The sequence below is a fragment of the Limulus polyphemus genome, unplaced genomic scaffold (assembly GCF_000517525.1).
Source record: "Limulus polyphemus unplaced genomic scaffold, Limulus_polyphemus-2.1.2 Scaffold86, whole genome shotgun sequence".
Taxonomy (NCBI): domain Eukaryota; kingdom Metazoa; phylum Arthropoda; class Merostomata; order Xiphosura; family Limulidae; genus Limulus; species Limulus polyphemus.
This window is the reverse complement of record NW_013665696.1, coordinates 646,575-667,254: the sequence shown is the minus strand read 5'-3', so window position 1 is coordinate 667,254 and position 20,680 is coordinate 646,575.

Genomic DNA, 20,680 nt, shown 5'->3' with positions numbered 1-20,680 from the left:
TCATTCAGTCCAGATGTATTACAGAATATACTGTTTCTTTTTGTTCGATGTGTTATTTTCAAACTTATATAGGACAGAAGATACACCTCCTTTTAGATAAAAATCTGAACAACTTTATCTGTTGTATCTTTCAAAAAAATCATTGTGTATCATTGGGTTTGAATTTCGCGCAAAGCTCCACGAGGTCTTTCTGCTCTATCTGTCCCTAATTTAGCAGTGAAAGACTAGATGGAAGGCAGCTAGTCATCAACACTTTCCGCCAACTCCTGGGTTACTCTTTTACCAATGAATAGTGGAATTTACCGTCACATGATAACGTTCCCACGGCTGAAAGGGCGAGTATATTTGGTGGAACTCGCGACCCGCAGATTGCGAGTCGTACGTCCTAACCACTTGGCCATGCAAGGCCTTACTGTGTGTAAGGGGCCAGTAATTGAGTGCCAGTAATACAAATAAGTTGTCAGTTTCGACGGCAATGCGATTCTGGTCCTGCTGGAATGAATAAGAAATTTTTCCTGAATGATGGGCCCCCCAGTGGCACAGTGGTATGTCTGCGGGATTATATCGCTAGAAACCGGGTTTTGATACCTGTGGTGGGCAGAGCACAGATAGCCCTTTGTGTAGCTTTGTTCTTAATAATAAATAACAACAACAAACAACAACCTGAATGATGGCCAGGATGTATCATGTTAACAGAGGGAGACAAGAGTGTTTACTCAAGACTGTGGCTGTGCTGCCTTAAGAAAATTAGCTTCAGCATTAGCAATACTTTTACTTACATGAGGCTCTGCCAAGCCTTGGTTCCCAAACACCAGACTTCAGAATCACTTGGCTCCGCCAATATGAATGCTAGTGAAATATCGTTTGATTCTACTTCTTATTCCACCAATTTCATTCTACAAGTACATAATTATGTCAATGTATGATTTCACTAAGATCTGATTGTAGATAATATCGCTAATTTTTTTGTTATTCTAAACATATTTAAACATAGATACGTATTCATATCATTGTGTGAATAGATGGCATTAATAGGCATAATGGTAGCAATAATAAAAACGGATATTACGTTTATACATATTGAAACACACCAAGCCAACATTTGAAAGTTTTATTTCGTTTTTCCTAGGAATTGCAGAAAGCAGTTTTTATCTCTAAATTTTAAAGTCAGTGAGAGTAACCAGAATATTGAATGAACTTAACTGAATAAATAAACAATTAATGAGCAAAATTTTAAATATATGGTTGCTAATTAGTTTATTTTTATTTCATTGATAAGTTCACACTGATTTCAATTATTAAAATAATTCGACACGTATAATAAATTAAATAATAACAATTTGAAAAACAAATTGACATATAAAATGAGAAAAATGTAAATTAACTTGTATTTTTTTTACTGTCTATGAAAGATACCAATGTAACGAAATCTAATCCATTTGTTTAAGTTCCGCAGATGAGGGACAGAAATGTGAAATTGAAGTTTTCCAGTGAGAATTTAAAATTGATGCTATTGTTCAGAGTTAGAAATGTGACATTTACTAGTCATTATTCAAAGTTACAAAAATTTACATTTACTAGTCACATATCAGATTTAGAAACACCATTTACTAGTCACTGTTCATATTAGAAACTTGACATTTGCTAGTCGTTGTTTAGATTTAGAATCACCTTTTACTAATTACTGATCAAAGCTAGAAACACGACAGTTACTAGTCACTGTTCAGAGTTATAAACCTAACAGTTACTAGTTATTGTTCAGATTTAGAAACGTGTCATTTACTAGTCACATATCAGATTTAGAAACACCATTTACTAGTCACTGTTCAAAGTTCAAAATATGGTATTTGCTAGTCATTGTTCAGAGCTAGAAACGTAATACTTACTAGTCACTGTTCAGAGTTGGAAACACCATATTACTAGTCACTGTTCGGAGATAAAAATGTGACGTTCACTAGTCATTGTTTAAACTCAAAAACGTGATATTTACTAGTCACTGTTCAGAGTTTAAAACGTGACATTTTCTAGAGTTAGTAACACCACTTACTAGTCATTGTTCAGAGATAAAAACGTGACGTTCACTAGTCATTGTTTAAACTCAAAAACGTGATATTTACTAGTCACTGTTCAGAGTTTAAAACGTGACATTTTCTAGTTAGTAACACCACTTACTAGTCACTGTTCAAAGTTAGAAAAGTGATATTTAGTAATCATTGTTCAGATTTAGAAACGTGACATTTACTAGAGTTAGGAACATCATTTACTAGTCACTATTCAAAGGTAAAAACGTGACATTCATGAATCATTGTTCAGAGTTAGAAACGTGATATTTATTAGTCACTCACAGTTCAGAGTTAAAAATGTGGCATTTACTATTCATTATTAAAATCTTAGCAATTACTAGTCACTGAAATTTTGTTTCTTATAGGATTTTCACGGATGATCCAATTAGTTTTACCAGATAAATTGTTACAAATACATTTACCATTGTACGTTTAGATAAGCTCAGGGTATAATAACGCATTACAAACATTAACAACAGTAGAACATTTCTACTATCGACACAGTGAATTTAGTATTTTTAATTTAATCAAGTGTTTTTTCAACAGCTCTCTCAGTGGTATCCAGGAATAAAAGAAGAAAAAAAAAGAGAGAGATTTCTAACAAAAGAACCACAAACAATTGTACGAACTCATTGTTACGGATTCACGAGCTGCTGATCTCGTTTTTGCTGTACAGCCTTATAAGGAATGTCTAGCCAGCAAGGTGGGTTGTTCTCTTCACGATCTTCGGGATCTTTCTGTTGACTCACCGACACGGAGCAAACTTCCAACCCTAAGATCCACCCCTTAGTGGCGGCCACCCTCGTCTTTTTCCACTTAGCAATATTTCAAAGGAAGTTTAGTGTTCTTTAGGCCTGCGAACCGCCATCGATTAAAGATGGCTATTAACTCTTCATCTTTCTATCACTTTAACCTCTACGATTGAGTTATCTGTGTAAATTCTAAAAGAAAATCATTCAGTCGATTCAAAACCCTTAGATTCTACCCTATTTTGTCTCGATGACTTCGGGGTGTTATGTTTAGGAAATATATATATCAACTGGCACGAGAGTCGTCCAACCCCTCCTCTTTTATATTTTCGTTGTTGGAGCCCTATTATAAAATGTGCCCCTTCAAACCTTCAGGGCCACGCAGGGGCATTGTAGGCAGACAGGAGATTGCAAGAAGAAAGGACGAAGCGGACTACAAAACAATGTTATCTTTATTTGACCATCTAAACAACTCCCTCCCTGTAGTATACATTACGTAAGTATTGTTTTCATAAATTTTATTTTCCGTTTAGAAGGAGTCTTGCTCCGCCCGGGCAATATACATCAAGCCACCAGTTGAGCAGCTTATAGCAACGTTCGGAACTCCACGATGTTGTAAAATAAAAGCGTTTAATTTTTTTCTGCCCCACATTAAAGTAACGGGAACGAAAAAACTAAGAAGACAGACGGACAGAAGATGAAAAATTATCAGCTATCAGTTGATGAAACTATTAAAAAGATGTTAAGACGTTTCCGTCAGTTGACACCTGAAATATTAGGACAATTATACACATCGAGAAGCTGCATTATGTATAAATACAAGGATTCTTTGTGCATAACTGCGTGTGCTTTATATTTAGTTTGAACAGTAAAACCAATATTAAATGCTCGACTGATCATTCTAATCCATTATTAACATGTGTGCATTAATTAATCGTTACCTAGGTTATGAAAGGAAATCTTGCTCGTTTTCTAATTCTTCTTTTCGAAGACTGTTTGATAATTTTACCAATTGTTTTTGCTTTTATTTCGTGTAAATGTTTTATATGTTTGTAATATCACGTGCAACATCAGAATATTTAAGTACAAAATACAAGCAGCTTTAATCAACACCATTCTATATGAATTATCCCATTTTACAGAGCGTTCTACTTCTTCGCCCAAAACGCCCACCAGAGGCTCAGTGGTAGTCTGAAAACCTATTAACGCCAAAAACCGGGTTTCGATACTAGTGACGAGCACAGCACAGATAGCCTACTTTGTAGCTCTGCGCTTAGCAACAATACTGTGGACGGGGGTTATGTTTTCACTCATGTGTGTGTGTGTTTGTTTATGTGTTTGTCAGCAAGGTTTCTTAAAAACGGCTAAATGTATTTGAACGAAAGCTGGTATACATTTGAACTACGACCCACCCTAGAAGTGATTAGTTTTTGGAGGGTCAAGGACAAACATCGAGGTCACAGCAAGATCACGAAAATCGAAAAATTTCTATCTGTTAACATTTGGGCCAATTTTTCATCCTACTTTTGCTGTATAACTCAGTCAAAAATGATCAGATTTTAATGAAACTTGGTGGAAATATGTAGAATATTATCCCTCGTTGACTTGGCAAAAATGGTCCGTGTCCGTTAATAACAACAGACACACGGATACATTTTCGTATTTTTTGAGCGTCCAATATGATCAACGCTGCGTGGTGGAAGTATGCGCTCTACTGAAAACTAACGTCAGTATATATACATATATTGTTTATGTACCTTATCTTCGTAACATAAACGATACTGTAATAAGTTCTACCTGTTCAACAAGCTCACCGTGGTGAGTAAAAGACAACTCGAAATACCATACATGTAATATTAATTAACTTTTTCCTGACGGTCATATTATTACTAAACATTACAGAAACATAAAATACTACGTGCTACTTCATTCCTAGTAGGGTTTTGATATACTTCTTAACCTTACGGAACAAAGGTCTTAGGGTTAGTTCGGGGTTGAGAAATCCTAATTATTGTTCCAACTGGTTCAATTAAATCTTCCCGACGTATTTCTAAGACTTAATTATTTTCGTCTTGTTTCTTTTTTATTATTTCCCCAGAGCGTAGTTTGAACAGCTATTGTTTTCGTCCGGTTCATTTTCTTCCTTCTCACGACTTCGTTGCACGAATATTTCTAAATTAGAAGAAGTGAGAAAGGTGAAGGAGGAGTATCCATGTTGAATTAATTCCATGCTGTGTTCAATTGGCCTATAGAGAAAAGAAACATACAATGATTTTAAACCATGTGGGTGGCATACTTAAAAATTTAAACTTTGAGCTCTATAATATTGACTGCTCAACTTTCTTATGCTGAAGATGTATTGATAATGTCGCATTGCATTACAAATGTTTAATACACGCCCACAGGCTGTATAAATGTATGACTTTAATATACTGAAACTCTTAAACTCAAAGATACCAGTAATAAAGAAGCTTGAAAAATGTAAATTTAGTAGGCCTACATCATAAACTTATTTTGTTCATTGTAAGTTCCATAACTCGAATATTATCTATGTAAACATTTTTTATCTTCACTAACAATATTCTTTGTTGTAAATTCAGTGTGAATAAACACAACGGTGAAGTAAAATTTGTAAAGTTATAATATCCTTACTGTTCTCATCATGGCAAGATTTACCTGTTTTTGTTTTTCATTTATTCTTTAACGGTTAATGTCATCGAATTCGAACAGTAAAGAGAACCCTAATGACTTTACTAGCTCTAATCTTTGCTGACCTCATTAAAGTGAGTGACAATACAAATATTTGTTTTGTAGTGAAGTCTATAATATATTTTCCCTTTCTTCGAGGCCTGGCATGGCAAGGTGGTTAGGGCGCTCGACTCGCAATTTGCAGATCGCAGGTTGGAATCCCCGTCATACCAAACATGCTTGCCCTTTCAGCCGTGGGAGCGTTATCATTTGCGGTCCATCCCACTATTCGTTGGTAAAAGAGTAGCCCAACAGTTGGTGGTGGGTGGTGATGACTAGCTGCCATCCATCTGGTCTTACACTGCTAAATAAGGGACGGCTAGCGCAGATAGCCCTCGTGTAGCTTTGCGCGAAATCCATAACAAAGAAACAAACAAACCCTTCCTTCGAAGATATCCCTCCACTTCCTGCTTCTTCACCTAAGTTGTCAATTATTCTTTGATAGAAAACTTGTTCCAAAAAATAATTAAACCACAATGAATTTAACGAAACCCAACCTTTAGTCTAATGGCTTAAAAATAATTGTCTGTTATTATAAATATAATTATTACACTTTAATGTACTGTCAAATGAACACTTTTTTCTCTAATTAAAAGTGTATGAACTGTTTTAGTGTATAGGATAAAGTTTACAGTGTGAAAATTGAAGTATTTAAGTATTCTTCAACAACACAATCCTATATGGTAGATATTACAATACTTTTACACAACAGAGTGCGAAAGTTTAAATAAATTTCAAATACCTAAATTGTAAGTAAAAGTTTAGTGGCGCTTTATCGACTGTTTAATTTTCGCTCCTTCTGAAGAATCAGAAGCAATTCCTTCACCTGTAACATAGCCTTGTTTTCAACTTTACCCATTACTTTGAACATTTTTGAGGATGGAACCCTCTGATGCACACAGAGCATAAACGGTCAAGAGAGGGACCCCCTATAGTTCAGGCATTGTAATCCATAATTGTGGTTTGATCGCTGTTAAGCACAAAGCTAAGCAATGGGCTATCTGTGCTGTGCTCATCAGGGGTATCGAAACCCAGTATTTAGTGTTATAAGTTTCAGACTTACTGCTGAGTTACTGGGAGTGGAGAGTGGGAGCGGGGGCTAATTACGAACACTTCATTCGGCAGTACCCGCCACTTGATGCGGCTACTCATAACCGAATAATGCGATTGACAATTACTCTTATAACACACCAGTAGACCACACTTCAGTGCCATTTTAATCGGAATCTGTGAGATCATCAAAAACATAACTTAAGTTTTATAGTATTAATATAACTTAAGTTTTATAGCATCAACATAACTTAAGTTTTATGGTATTAACATAACTTAAGTTTTACAGTATCAATATAATTTAAGTTTTATAGTATCAACACAACTTAAGTTTTATAGTATCACCATAAAAAGTTATTTTCAGTGTAACAAATTGTAGTTTAACATAAAAATCTTAATTAATACAAAATGTGCAAGAATTTACATTTATAATTGTACAAAGCATTTGAATCAATGTAGCGTAATTACGTTCCGTGTAAGTAGTGAATATCTATTGACATAGATGAATGGATGTGTGATAAACGGTGAAGAAAGAGGCATCTATTTCTAACTTTATTGTTATGTTTTTAGTACACGGATCTCACAGCTGTCAAATTCTGATATTGATCATATTCTTAGATAGTAAAACATCCTTTTTCACCTAGTAGTAACACCGCTATGTTAGGCGAATTAATCTAATTTGCAGCGAAACGCAAAGTTTGAGAGAATGTGTAATGGCTTATCTAATTTTGATAAAAACACATACAAGTTATTATATATCATCTGTTATCATTTGCAGCGAAACGCAAAGTTTGAGAGAATGTGTAATGGCTTATCTAATTTTGATAAAAACACATACAAGTTGTTATATATCATCTGTTATCATTTGCAGCGAAACGCAAAGTTTGAGAGAATGTGTAATGGCTTATTTAATTTTGATAAAAACACATACAAGTTGTTATATATCATCTGTTTCTGTCTTTGATGTGAACACTCTATCAGATGTTAATCGAATCTTAATGTATTTTCACTTATTGTTTCAACACAATTTTTGATGAATTACTACGTCTAATACTAACCAGTAAAATAAAAAGGTAAATAATATAAATTAAATATATTCATATATATTTATATAAACAGTCTCTTTCTTGTCAAAACCCACATCTGCACAAGTGCCCCACTGCAGGAATCGATATCCAAATTTTAGCGTTATACGTACGCTCTTACTTTTTCTTTTTAGGCATAATCTCATAACTGTTACTGTAAGAGTCAATAACGAAACCAAATTAATATGTCTCTGCAATCTTTTTATTACATAGTAAGGACTCGAGCGATCATAAAGAAAGGAGGGAAAAGTACTGTTTTATTCAAAAGGTACTTGCATAATTTGGTCAAAACGCACGCGCTTATAACTGGAACACGGTAACATTTAAGAACTTATGAAAACTGATTGAAACCATGCGTAGATAATAGAATGGTTACAATCATTTTATAATTCGAAAATTCCAACTTCTCTAGGAAGAATTAAAAGAAATTTCGTGACTTTAATTTTAGGATCATTATTTCGTAATTTCTTCCCCACAAACGTGCTTTTATCTTTTCTGTATGGAGATTTCAAGGCTGTTAACGACAATGGTTTGGTTGTTTGTTTTGAATTTCGCGCAAAGCTACACGAGGGCTATCTGCGCTAACCGTCCCTAATTTAGCAGTAAAAGATTAAAGGGAAGGCAGCTAGTAATCATCACCCACCGCCTACTCTTGGGCTACTCTTTTACCAACGAATAGTGGGATTGACCGTCACATTATAACGCCCTAACCATGCGTCGAGCGCCCTAACCACCTGGCCTTGCCGGGCCAACGACAATGGACGGTTATTGTGTTGAAAATAAAGTGAATGGATAATATTAATCCTCACCCTAAAAATATAATTTGTAAAATACTTAATAGTATTGACAGTAATTACGATTCTCTTACTGAGTTCACATCATAACAGTGGTTGTTCATGAAAACTGATGATATAACTAGCGCCTGGACCACTAAATGTCCGTAACATCTCAGCCGGCCAGATGAGTGATGGTATTAGACGAAAGGCCCCGTCGGCACTGGATGTGGCAGATGTAGCGTGGTTGACATAGTATATTCTTCGTTGCTTTTACTCAGTTTCTTAGACCTATGCTATTTTTGTTTGTCTACTACTTTGCATGCTTGCGCGGGAAAGACGAAAAGTTTATCATTTAACAATACAGATATTGTAAGCCTAGAGTAAAGGTCATACATGTTATTTTATGGTAATGCAAGATGTGCATTAAATGTTTCTATTACTTTATAAGCTCACTTACCCATACTAAGCTGCAGCCTTCTGTATAGATCAGACAACAGTATCTTCTGCATTACTTCTGGTCTGTCAGATCAAAATTAAGAACGACTAGCTCTTTGTGCAGTTGTGCTCGAAAATTCTGAAACAAACAAATATCAGGTTTCGTGAACTTTAAAAACAGATTTACTTTCGTTTGATTGTTTAGTGTTAAGCACAAAGCTACACAATGGGCTGTTTGTGCTGTGCCCACCACGAGTATCGAACCCTGATTTCGAACGTTGAAAGTCCGCAGACATATTTGCTTCGAGTCATTTACATTTCATTTCTTTTTTTACGAATATAGACTAATAAGATTTCTAAAAATGAATAATTTAAATCGCAGTTCATCAATACATTTGTTACAGATCTATGCAGATAGCTAGCTGGCTTTGATCAGAAGTTAGTATTAAATTATAAATAAGCATTATTTTATCAATGTCACCCGTGCATTTTTCAGTATGACTTCCCAGCTTCATTTTTATTCCACTCGTACGGAGGACAGTTGGTATTGTTTATTTTCACAGTTCATTACTTAACTTCTAAACTTTATGGTTAAGGATGATAAACTTGGAACGTGAATTGTGATCGTCAAAAATCTAGTAAAATTATACTAATTGGCTAGATAGCGAAATAAAGTATCTAGTCTTTCCTTCATGAGTCACAAAACAAAATTTATCTTTTAGATACCAAATACGCTACTATATTAACAAAAATACCAAACCTTTGCTTGCGTCGATGAATGTCATCTCTTTCTGTCAGAATTATATGTCGTCTAGCGGAAGTGATCCTAACTATAGTACTATAATTCTTCTTATTGACCGAATCTCACTATCAAAATGGCGATTATTCGCAAACTAGTATTTAAGCCCTTATGTTCATATCTCTTGACAGGTTCTCACTATATACTTAGCTGTTGGTTATTCCCAGACTGGCATTTAAGTCCTTACGTTCAGATCTCTTGATTTGTTGTAACTATCTATGTGGTGATTATTCCCAGACCAATATTTACATCATTAATGATAACTGCTATTTGAAAAAGAGCTCACCTTCTGAGTAGAGTTCATCTTATAACTGTTTCTCATCTTATGACTAGTGATCATTTTCTGAGTTAATCTTATAACTGTTTCTTGTCTTTCACTAGTGATCATTTTCTGAGTTAATCTTACATCTGTTTCTTATCTTTTGACTAGTGATCATTTTCTGAGTTAATCTTATAACTGTTTCTTGTCTTTGACTAGTGATCATTTTCTGAGTTAATCTTACAACTGTTTCTTGTCTTTGACTAGTGATAATTTTCCGAGTTAATCTTACAACTGTTTCTTATCTTTTGACTAGTGATCATTTTCTGAGCAGTTTTATTAATGTTCGTTTCTTAACGAATACTTCTTTAAAGAATTATGTTTAGTTCAGATCTAATTATCACATTACAGTGATCATTTGACTATCATTCATCAAGGTGTTGATTTCCTGGCCGATTCTCGTCTTCTAATCTATGTTTATCTCTAACAGATGGTCATGATCAGTATAGCATATCTTTGACGAGTGGTCGTGTTCAGTCTAACTTATCTCTGACTAGTGGTATTTTTGCGACTGGCTCTATGTAGCTTAGAGCCTGATGAGACCTAGCATTTAGTGTGCTCAGACTGTAAACCCAAGGGTTCCTTGTTCGCAGGCCGTGGAAACGCATTCCAAACTTTGGGACTGTGGATGCGTTTTATGACAAGAGTAACCCAAACATATGTTGTTGCCTAGTTGTCTTCCGTTTAATATATCAGACCAAAATTACAGGTAACTATGCGCTGACAGCTCTCTGTGTAGCTTTGCACATATCCCAAGTAGCACAGCGGTATGTCTGCTTACTTACAACGCTAGAAACCGGGTTTCGAATCCGTGGTGGACAGACACAGATAGCCCTTTGTATAGCTTTGTGCTTAACTACCAACAAACAAGTTTTGCTCAAAAATTCTGAAATAAAATTTAATTCTCTAACAAAACAAGTGTAACCTTTCATCACACACAACAGCGACCAGACACTATTCATAATGCCTACCATCTTCACACAACAACAACCATAAACTAATCACAATACCTACTATCTTCACACAACAGCGACCAGAAACTATTCACAATGCCTACCATCTTCACACAACAGCAACCATAAACTATTCACAATACCTACCAATTTCACACAATAGCAAGATTATTGCATGAGAGAATATACTTATGGGTGATTGTATATGGAGATTATTGTATGAGAGAATATACTTATGGGTGATTGTATATGGAGGTTATTGTATGAGAGAATATATTTACGGAAGAGAACGTGTGGGGTATTTACTGCCAATAGGCGAAGACTTTTCACTCACCTATTGATCGTAATTTCAAATTCAAAGACTTAAAAGTTCGTTTTGTAAACAGACAAATGGACGAAACTTATAAAATATAGCTAACTTTGTCATCTGACACGAAATTAAAGGTTCAATTTATGAGTCTTTCTGTTGAAGAAAAAGAAAAAAGTTCCAAGCTGGTAGGTATTGTGAATAGTTTCTGGTTGTTGTTGTGTGAAGATAGTAGGTATTGTGAATAGTTTGTAGTTGCTATTGTGTGAAATTAATAGGAACTGTGAATAGTTTCTGGTTGCTGTTGTGTGAATATGGTATGTATTGGGAATAGTTTCTGGGAATATACTTATGAGTGATAGTATATGGAATTATTGTATGAGACTCCATATACTATCACTCATAAGTATATTCTCTCATACAATAATCTCCATATACTTTCTCTCCCATTCTCTCATATAATAAACATTTCATACCTAAAAAAGAAAAAAAAACGACTTGGAATCGTAATTCCGAGTTCTCACTCTAGAAGCCTGATAATATAATTGAACTCATTTGTAAGTTAAACTTATATATATATATATATAAGTGTCAGAGTTTCAAAAATGTATTCACATAATTATAATTACTTAAATTTTAATATCTCTTGACTTACAGGTTTTTGATACAGGATTACAGATGGCCTGAATATACATTACAGGTTGTTGTGCTTTATTGGTATAATGGATATAATAATGACAGTAGCTTTAACATTGTCAAATTAGTCCCCTTTCACTAATTGCTTACGTCCATTTGACATTGAAATTTTACGCTACTAGATGTTTTTTAGAATTACTCTATATTATTGTGATGAGAGAGAGATAGCTAATAGATAGAGCGCTATTATTAGCGCCTAAGGGTGTTAAAAATTATAAAATTATTGTTTTATTGAAAATATGTTTAATTAATCTTCAAATGTCACGAAAGCCAATATTAACATATTTATATAAACATGCGATATTTTATATTATTTCTGTATTTACATAATCTGCTTTTTTTTCTTGCCAAATCAAATACTTTAAGTACCTCACTTCTATTTTTCAGCTTAGCTCCAAATCTCTGTCGAAAACTCTTTGTGGATCCAATACTCTCTTTCTTGATTATATTATAAATGTGTATTATGAGCAAATAATAGTGATACATTTAAACGTAGTAATTTTTTTATTGCTTCTACTACGACGCGGATTCGAACTCGAGACATTTCGCACACCTACTGAATACTCTACCAACTGAATTATAGGGTTAACTTTAAAGCTTTTGCTAGTAAGACCCTTTTTCACAACTGCTGTAAAGGTACCAGTGCCAGGGAAAGAATAAAACATCCTTCGAAAGCATCTGAAGGACATCCTAAAAGAGGAGGTCCTTGCATTAGAGGATTATATTTGGGAGACTGCACCACTTCTGTACCATGTATACTATTTGCCCATTGTGGAAAGAGGTGACACAGAAATGGGCAGAAAATAGCGATCCATATCACACATTAAATGAATCTCAATAACATAGATTACATGAATGTGGGTGAGAGTAAAAAGGATGTGCCCCTAGGTGTAGAGCATCTAAGGCATGATGAACCATACACAGCAAATCAACTACATCCAAAACTCAGCTGCTGGGAACCGACAGCAGCATGATGTATAAGAAATGCACCTTTGAAATAAATCGTCTTCCTTAGAGTCTTCTTTGGTTAAGTTGCTTACACAGAAAATGTGCCAAAATTCCGTACTTAATAGTTAATCATATAGAACATACTTAATACTCTATCCATGTCACACCAACAAGTTATATGATGTAGAAATTAACGTAAAACGTGTACATCTTATATAATTTTAATAAAAGTTAAAATACCTGAAAACGTTTGTGGTTTGTCGTTTTGTGTGTGTGTGTGTGAACTTTTGAATATTGGTTTCAATTCAATTGTATATAGTTACAGTTATGATTGTATACATAGTATTTTTCAAACTGAAATCCAACTGAGGTCATCATGTGTAATTATAAATAGTACAGTACAAGTGGTAAAGAAGCTTTTATTTATTTTTCAATAATCGTAACTACTCAAAAATCCAACCTATAGACCAGTAAAAAATTGATGTACAGAGACTTTCATTGTGTGTTCATGTTTATAGGTCAAATGTTTGCATTTTAGTTTGGGTAGACATTTCAACTCTGCGACATTATTTTGCTAGGCGCCATTTTAAAAACTGATGCCGTCAAAATTGCGATATTCTATTTTTAACTATATGTTTCGAACTATTAGACAGATGATGATGATGATTTTTTTCTCTACATCTATGTTTTTATTGTAATATTTTACAATCGAAGGGGTTTCAAAGTGTTTTGGGCAATATTAGTAGATGATGCGAGATAAAAGATCCACAAAACGTCTTAAAAATAGCGTGTCGTGAACGTAATACATGAAGTTTTACATTTCTTTCATAACCAGAGTTTTTTCTAACCTGTTGCCCTGTTAGTGAATATATGTTTATTTTTATATGGTTCATAAAACTTGAGCAAACAATTCAGCATTCATAAAACATCTCCAAAACCACAATTGGACAAAAAAAAGGAGCTCACATGTGTGTGAATGGCAGCTTTTCTACCATGAGGTCCTTGCAATTAGTAAAATCTTCCACGAACTAACCAATGTCAAGGTGATTGATCACAGAGATACATCTCGTCATAAGCTGACCGACAGTAAAGGAAAACAATTTGATGCTAATGTGACATGACCATTTCATACAGGAAAAGGGTAATTATTTTGAGGTTACCGAGCATGTGCGTCTTCATAACTTTGGACCAAGCAATGTGTTGACCAAAACATCACACTGCGGTTGCTGAATTATTTGGAATATGGTCCAACTAGCTCAAGAAGTCCCGAAACGAACTATTTATCTTGAAAAAGAAAAACTCTCAGACACAGTTCAAAGGTGAGTCTTCCAAGATTCGTGACACAGCTGTTGATGCTGGACAGTCAAAAGTACTGAACACGACACTAAAGGAACTCACAAAAGCACAGCAGGAAATAGAGATTCCAAGAGAGCGAGTTGGATCAGTGAAGGATGTTTTGATTCATGACTTAATGTCATTAAGCCCACTGTTTGAAGGTTATGCTGCCACGATACGTACTCTACTTGCAAAACTTGACATACATCTTGCACCAGAAGGTAACAACACAGCAGTTATTGTCCCAAACCAGAAAATGGTGAAAATTGCCCGTTTTGAAAACTTTGGACAGGTAGTCCGTAAGACGCTTCAGGAATCCAGAACATTCTGCGAAGCACAGCAGCTTCACATAGTTTTTGACAGCTATATTAAATTGTCTATAAAACAGTTGGAAAGGCTAAGGAGAGCGTCAAACACTGGAACTGTTGATCTGGTATCCATAAATACTGACACGCTTATACCGCAACAGCCCGATAAGGTTTGGTTGTCAGCATCCAGCAAGGTCAAAGTGCAACAACTTATTTAGACTAGTAAGCACTGGTTCAGGTCTTGCTGACACTGTCCTGAAGACTGACAGTGGTGAAACAGTTTCAGCTGTGGTCCATAAACATGGAAATCAGCAACAAGTTCCAGGAAACATAAATCAGCAAATTGTTCTATATTTTTTTTTACGTATAATTTTAATATTATACCTTGGTTATGCATTTAAGATATATGATTTTTGGTATTTCTTGTATTCATAATTATTCGCCACATTTCCAGGTTAGTGCTAATAAGTTTAGTAGGTGATGCATTTATTTTTGCCGTTTCATGTGGACAGTCGCTTTTTGGTTACGAGCATTAAATTATTCTGCTTTAAATCATTTTTTTTAATTCAATTTGTTAATCTTTGCAAATAAAGGTAATAAATTAATAAACAAATTAATTAACGTTTTATCATTCAAAAAAGCTCTAATGAAATTTATCGCTGCATGTGTCACAATATAAGCGCCAAAGCAATAATCGAGTGTCGAGTTTTTAAGCCTATATATCATATAATTCACTGAATATGGCAAAAATGTTTTGAAAATCCTTTAATTGTATTTATTGATTCTGAAAACATAGGCTTAGGTACCAAAATCATCATTCCGTATCTAATAGTCGGTGAGATACAACAAAATAAAAAGTCACTATTTTGACTCTGAGTCTTTGTCTCATATTGTCTATTTGTATTGCCCAAAACACTTTGACACTCCTTCCTTGTAATCCTTGACACTGAAAGCATGGGTTTTTACTCCAAAATCACCATCATATATCTAATCGTTGGGAAGATATAGGGGAATAAAAAGGATATCGCAATTCTTACGATAGCCATTGTTTTAAAATAGCGTCTTGCAAAATAATGTCCCAGAGTTGAATTCTGTACAAAACTGACCCCCAAACACGCACAGACAATACAATTCTCTGTACATAACTGTGTTACTGGTCTGTAGGTTGGATCCAGAACTAAATGTAAAACGAAGAATAGTAAGCTTTATAAACTCTTATTATATATTATTATATTAATATGACTGATTACCAAATAAGACGTTTTTTTTTATTCTCAATGTTTCATCGTATCAAATTTAAGAAAGGGTTAGCTTCATCACGCTGCAATACCTTAAACTAAAATTAATACAATGAAATGTAATACAGTGAATAGTAAATAGTTACAATATAGCAATATAACGTTTTGAAGTACGTCAATCCCCGCCTATGAGGGAAAATGCAATAGAGTTAAGCAAAATGAAGCTACAAAGTTTAAAAAAGCAAAAGAAATTTAGAAAACTTATGCTCTACTGGTTAGTATAACTTATAGTTTATTTTCCTAGAGCTTTAGAACTTTTGCAAAAAAAAAGACACATATAGCACATGAGTAATGTTGCAAAATATTATAAAGATGGAAATATTCAAATTATTCGAGTAATTTTTAAAGTAAAAACCATGCTTTGTTATATCTAAATCAAGTTTTGGCAAATCCGATCTGTTTCTTTGTAAAATTAAAAACGTTTTATATGTTATTCATTAGTATCAACCTAGAAGAAAAACTTGTTGCTTAGAACCGAACCAATGCTTGCATGTTTGGAAAATATTGATCTGTTTGTTTGTTTTAAGTTAAGCACAAAGCTACACATTGGACTATATGTGCTTTACCCACCACGGGTATCGAAACCTGGTTTTTAGTGTTGTAAGTCCGCAAACATCGCTGTGCCACTTGGGCAAAATATCGAGAAAACAACTTTCCTAGCTGTGTTTGTGCTTTATAGTGTTTACTGTATTATTATTTTGTAAAATTCAGTATGAAATAAACATGATTAACCCATCATTCCATTCATCCAGCAAAAGTCTTCCACAATTAACTCTACTCAACATAATTCTAACTTAATTGAGCCATGAAATAGTACTTTAACTTTCAAATTAGAAGCGCTCTAAAAATAAATTTGAACTTATCTCTAGTCTTTTTTATATCGTAAAACGTTTCAGTTTTTTGTTGTTGTCTGTCGCTGACGTTCTGTAACATTCTGACTTCGGGGTGGCCTTGTCCCGATCTGGTGGTCTGTAACTGAAGTTTTATCGACTGACGTATTGAAAAATAAGTTGATACCGTAGACATTCAGACGAATATTTATATATCTGCGTCCTACCTTCAAATTCACTTCTTGGTTGTAAGATATTCGTTATCCCGCTGGCCCAGCGTGAAAATTGCGCTATTGGGGACTCGAGCATCGTGCTGATCCCAGAGAGTTTCCTGGCAGGAGAGTTGGTGCTTCACATTAGTGGATTCTTGGCTGTCGCAGAATGGCCTCTCGGGGGGTCCACTACTGTGTTGTATATGGGAGACTGGTAGAGCAGCTGAGGTCACCCTGACTTCAATTATTTGCCTTCTGCGTGTCTCCACAGAAACAGAAATCATGTGAACGGACGAACAATTAACATTGAAACATGTATCTCATTTTTTAAATATTTGTGAGTAAACTTAATGACAGAATAGATTTACAAGAAGAAACTGGCTTTTTACTCTGGCAAGAAAATACGTCTTAATTACAGTGTTGTCTGTTGTTACTGAAAAAGTATTATAAAGCATTTTTTTTACTTTTGGTAGTGTAAGTTTAGCTAATAATTTAAACATTATAAGAATCAAAAGCTCCTTCTTCTAGTATAATTAATAAAAACACTGGAGGTAAAAAAGAGCGTAGTAGGTTTGTCAACTTTAATTGACTGCACTGCCTGTTGAAGGAAATTGGGACGATACTTCAGCTTCTATACTAAATCCTTCTTCTGAAATCTAAAAGCCGAAACGTCGCCCCTTTTTATTGAACAGGTAGTTTCAGTCCATTAAAGTTCTCGAACCTATTATGTCTATTCCGCTAATTTTCCACAGGAGAAAAAAAAATGTAAAAAGAACAATTTGTTTGTTCTGTTTATTTTGAATTTCGCACAAAGCTAATCAACTGCTAACCGTCCCTAATTTTAAAATTATAGACTAGAGGGAAGTCAGTTAGTCAACAGCAACCACCGCCAATTCTTGAACTACTCTTTACACACAAAAAATTGGAATGACTGTCACATTATAATGACCCTACGGCTGAAAGAGCGAGCATGTGCGGTAAGAGAATTCGAACCCGCAGATTGCGAGTCGAGCACCCTAATCATCTGGTCAATCACAGGCCTAAAACTATATATATATATATATATATTCTTATAACTGTATATCCGTCGACGGAACAGTGGTAAGTATTCGGATTTACAACGCTAAAATCAGGGGTTCTCCCCACAGCAGATAGTCCGATGTGGCTTTGCTATAAGGAAACACACACACACACACATAACTGTATGAAGAGTAGTGTATGCAGTTAATGTATCTATTGTGTGCTTAACAATTCTACCAGAATTTCTGTAAGCTTAATAATTGTTTGTTTGTTTTGAATATTGCGCAAAGATACACGAGGGCTATCTGCGCCAGCCGTCCCTAATTTAGCAGTGTAAGACTAGAGGGAAGGCAGCTAGTCATCACCACCCACCGCCATCTCTTGGGCTACTCTTTTAGCAACGAATAGTGGGATTGACCGTCACATTATAACGCCCCCACGGCTGAAAGGGCGAGCATGTTTGGTGTGACGGGGATTCGAACCCGCGACCCTCAGATTGCGAGTCGAGTACCCTAACCACCTAGCCATGCCGGACCGAAAGCTTAATAATATCATGTTATATGTTGCACAACTTACTTTCTTTATAAGTTAACATACACAGATGTCGCATATTTTCGGGAACAATAATTGATGTAAGAGCAGAATCCCCCATTAGACAACATTGACAAAACGTTATTAAATTGTTCAAAATTGAACGAACTTCTCATACTTTCACTTTGTTTTTGTACTTGTGTTTTTGCATTTTTTAAAATTCTAAATATCAGTTTCAAAGCACATTGAAGTGCGTATGAGAACCGTGTGATATTTCTAAGAAACGTTTCTGATTTCTTTCAGTATAGAGCTTTTCATAATTTTCCTTTCAATATAACGCCTCCAAATTGGATTAAATATATCTCATTACTTAGCCCGATATGGCCAGGTGGTTAGGGCGCTTGACTCGCAATCTTAGAGTAGTGGGTTCGATTCCCGTAGGGGCGTTATAAGATGACGGTCACTAATCGATTAGAGTAACTGACGAGTTGGCGGTGGGTAGTGATGATTAGTTGCCTTCCCTCTATTCTTTCACTGCTAAATTACGGACGATTAGCGCAGATAGCCCTCGTGTAGTTTTGCGCGAAATGCAAACCAATCTCATTACTTAACGCAATACTCAAAATCTACAAAACCATTTAAATGTTCCCGATATACTTGTTACTAAATAAAATATTCGAGTGCATGTCGAGTTATCACTTACCTGTACAGAAAATAACTCTTATATTTAAGTGTTGCTGTTTTCTCTAGAACTATGCACACACAAAGGAAGTCCACTGAACGGTTTCAGTAATGAACTTCGTTTTATATGCTTCAGTCTGGAAAGATGTATTTTCCCTGACTTCACTACTTGTCTTCCTGTAACGTAGAAGTGTCGAACCACCTGATTAAAACTACGCAAGTCAAGCAGAAAATTTGTAAAATGATATTCACCTAAAACAAACACGCACAGAAACAAATGAAACGATTTGTCATATATATATTCTTGATTGCTTGATATTCTTGATTGCTTGATAACTTTTCACTTAGTGACTCACTAGTGTAACTTCAGAAACAGATGTCGACAAATACAACAAACTATACACCCAACTATTGTTCACTTAGACTTTGGCTTAATTTTTTTGGTCCTAAAAATAGCTTTTCAGCCTCTCGTAATGGCTTTGAGGTCTGCAATCAGCAGGAGAACTCATCACAAAAGCTAGCGGTTAGAAACACAAAGATTTTGTAGTTGTTGTTCATGACATGATACGAGTTCCGCTCTTCAAAAGTATATTTTTTATTGAAAAAAAAGGGGTTAAACGATTATTTTACGAAATGAGAAAATAAGATAGGACTAAAAAAAAAAGATAGAAGCTTGTGAATTTAACAAGGAGTGTAATGTTCAGAGTGAGAAACATAGTTGGAGAATGAAACTGATATTCATATTATTCCATACGAAAACATACCAGCCAAGTTGCTTATGGATTTCTATGTGTTTTGCATATGTACAGTATAGTAAGTTATCTTTTTTTTCCTTTTAACATTAGGACCGTTTGGTATATTAGCTCCTTTTACCAATTAGTGTAGTACAGTTTTATCAACTTAGAAAATGTTATCCTTTGACCTTTGGAGGAGTGGGCAATCTATTCGATTAAGTGGTGTTATATATATATAGAGAGAAAGAGGTAGTAACTGTCATTCATACAATGTTTGGTAAGTGATTTACCCCTTCTAATGAGGGGTATAGAAGATATACAGAAGGTTGAGTTCGTCATGTTAAAATTATTTTTGATACACGAATCAGTAAGTCACGTAACAACCACGGCGTTTATAAAGTTACCATGGAACGGAATGTATCTGAACTACATTTTGGCAGTGTTTGGCGTTACATAAGTAATATGATGCCTCCGAAAATTGATCGCTTTCAGAATGGTACGTAACAGCCCTTTCTGATGCAAAATATTTATACGCTCGAGTCATAATTACATATTCAGATCGGGATCTAGAATTTCCAAATTGTAGATATCCCTTGTGTATATAGCGTTGCAAAACAAAGAAAGGTGGGTGAACTTGGGGTAGCAAGATCCTTTAGAAAGAGACCTACAACAAGTCACACACCGGCCCTAGTAAGCAAAGAGCGGCGAATTGTAACAGTTGGGAGTCTACGAGCACAAAGGTCAGTGCAAATGCTATCAACGTGACCCAAGTAAAAGTTCACAAATTAATCGAGAATAATCGA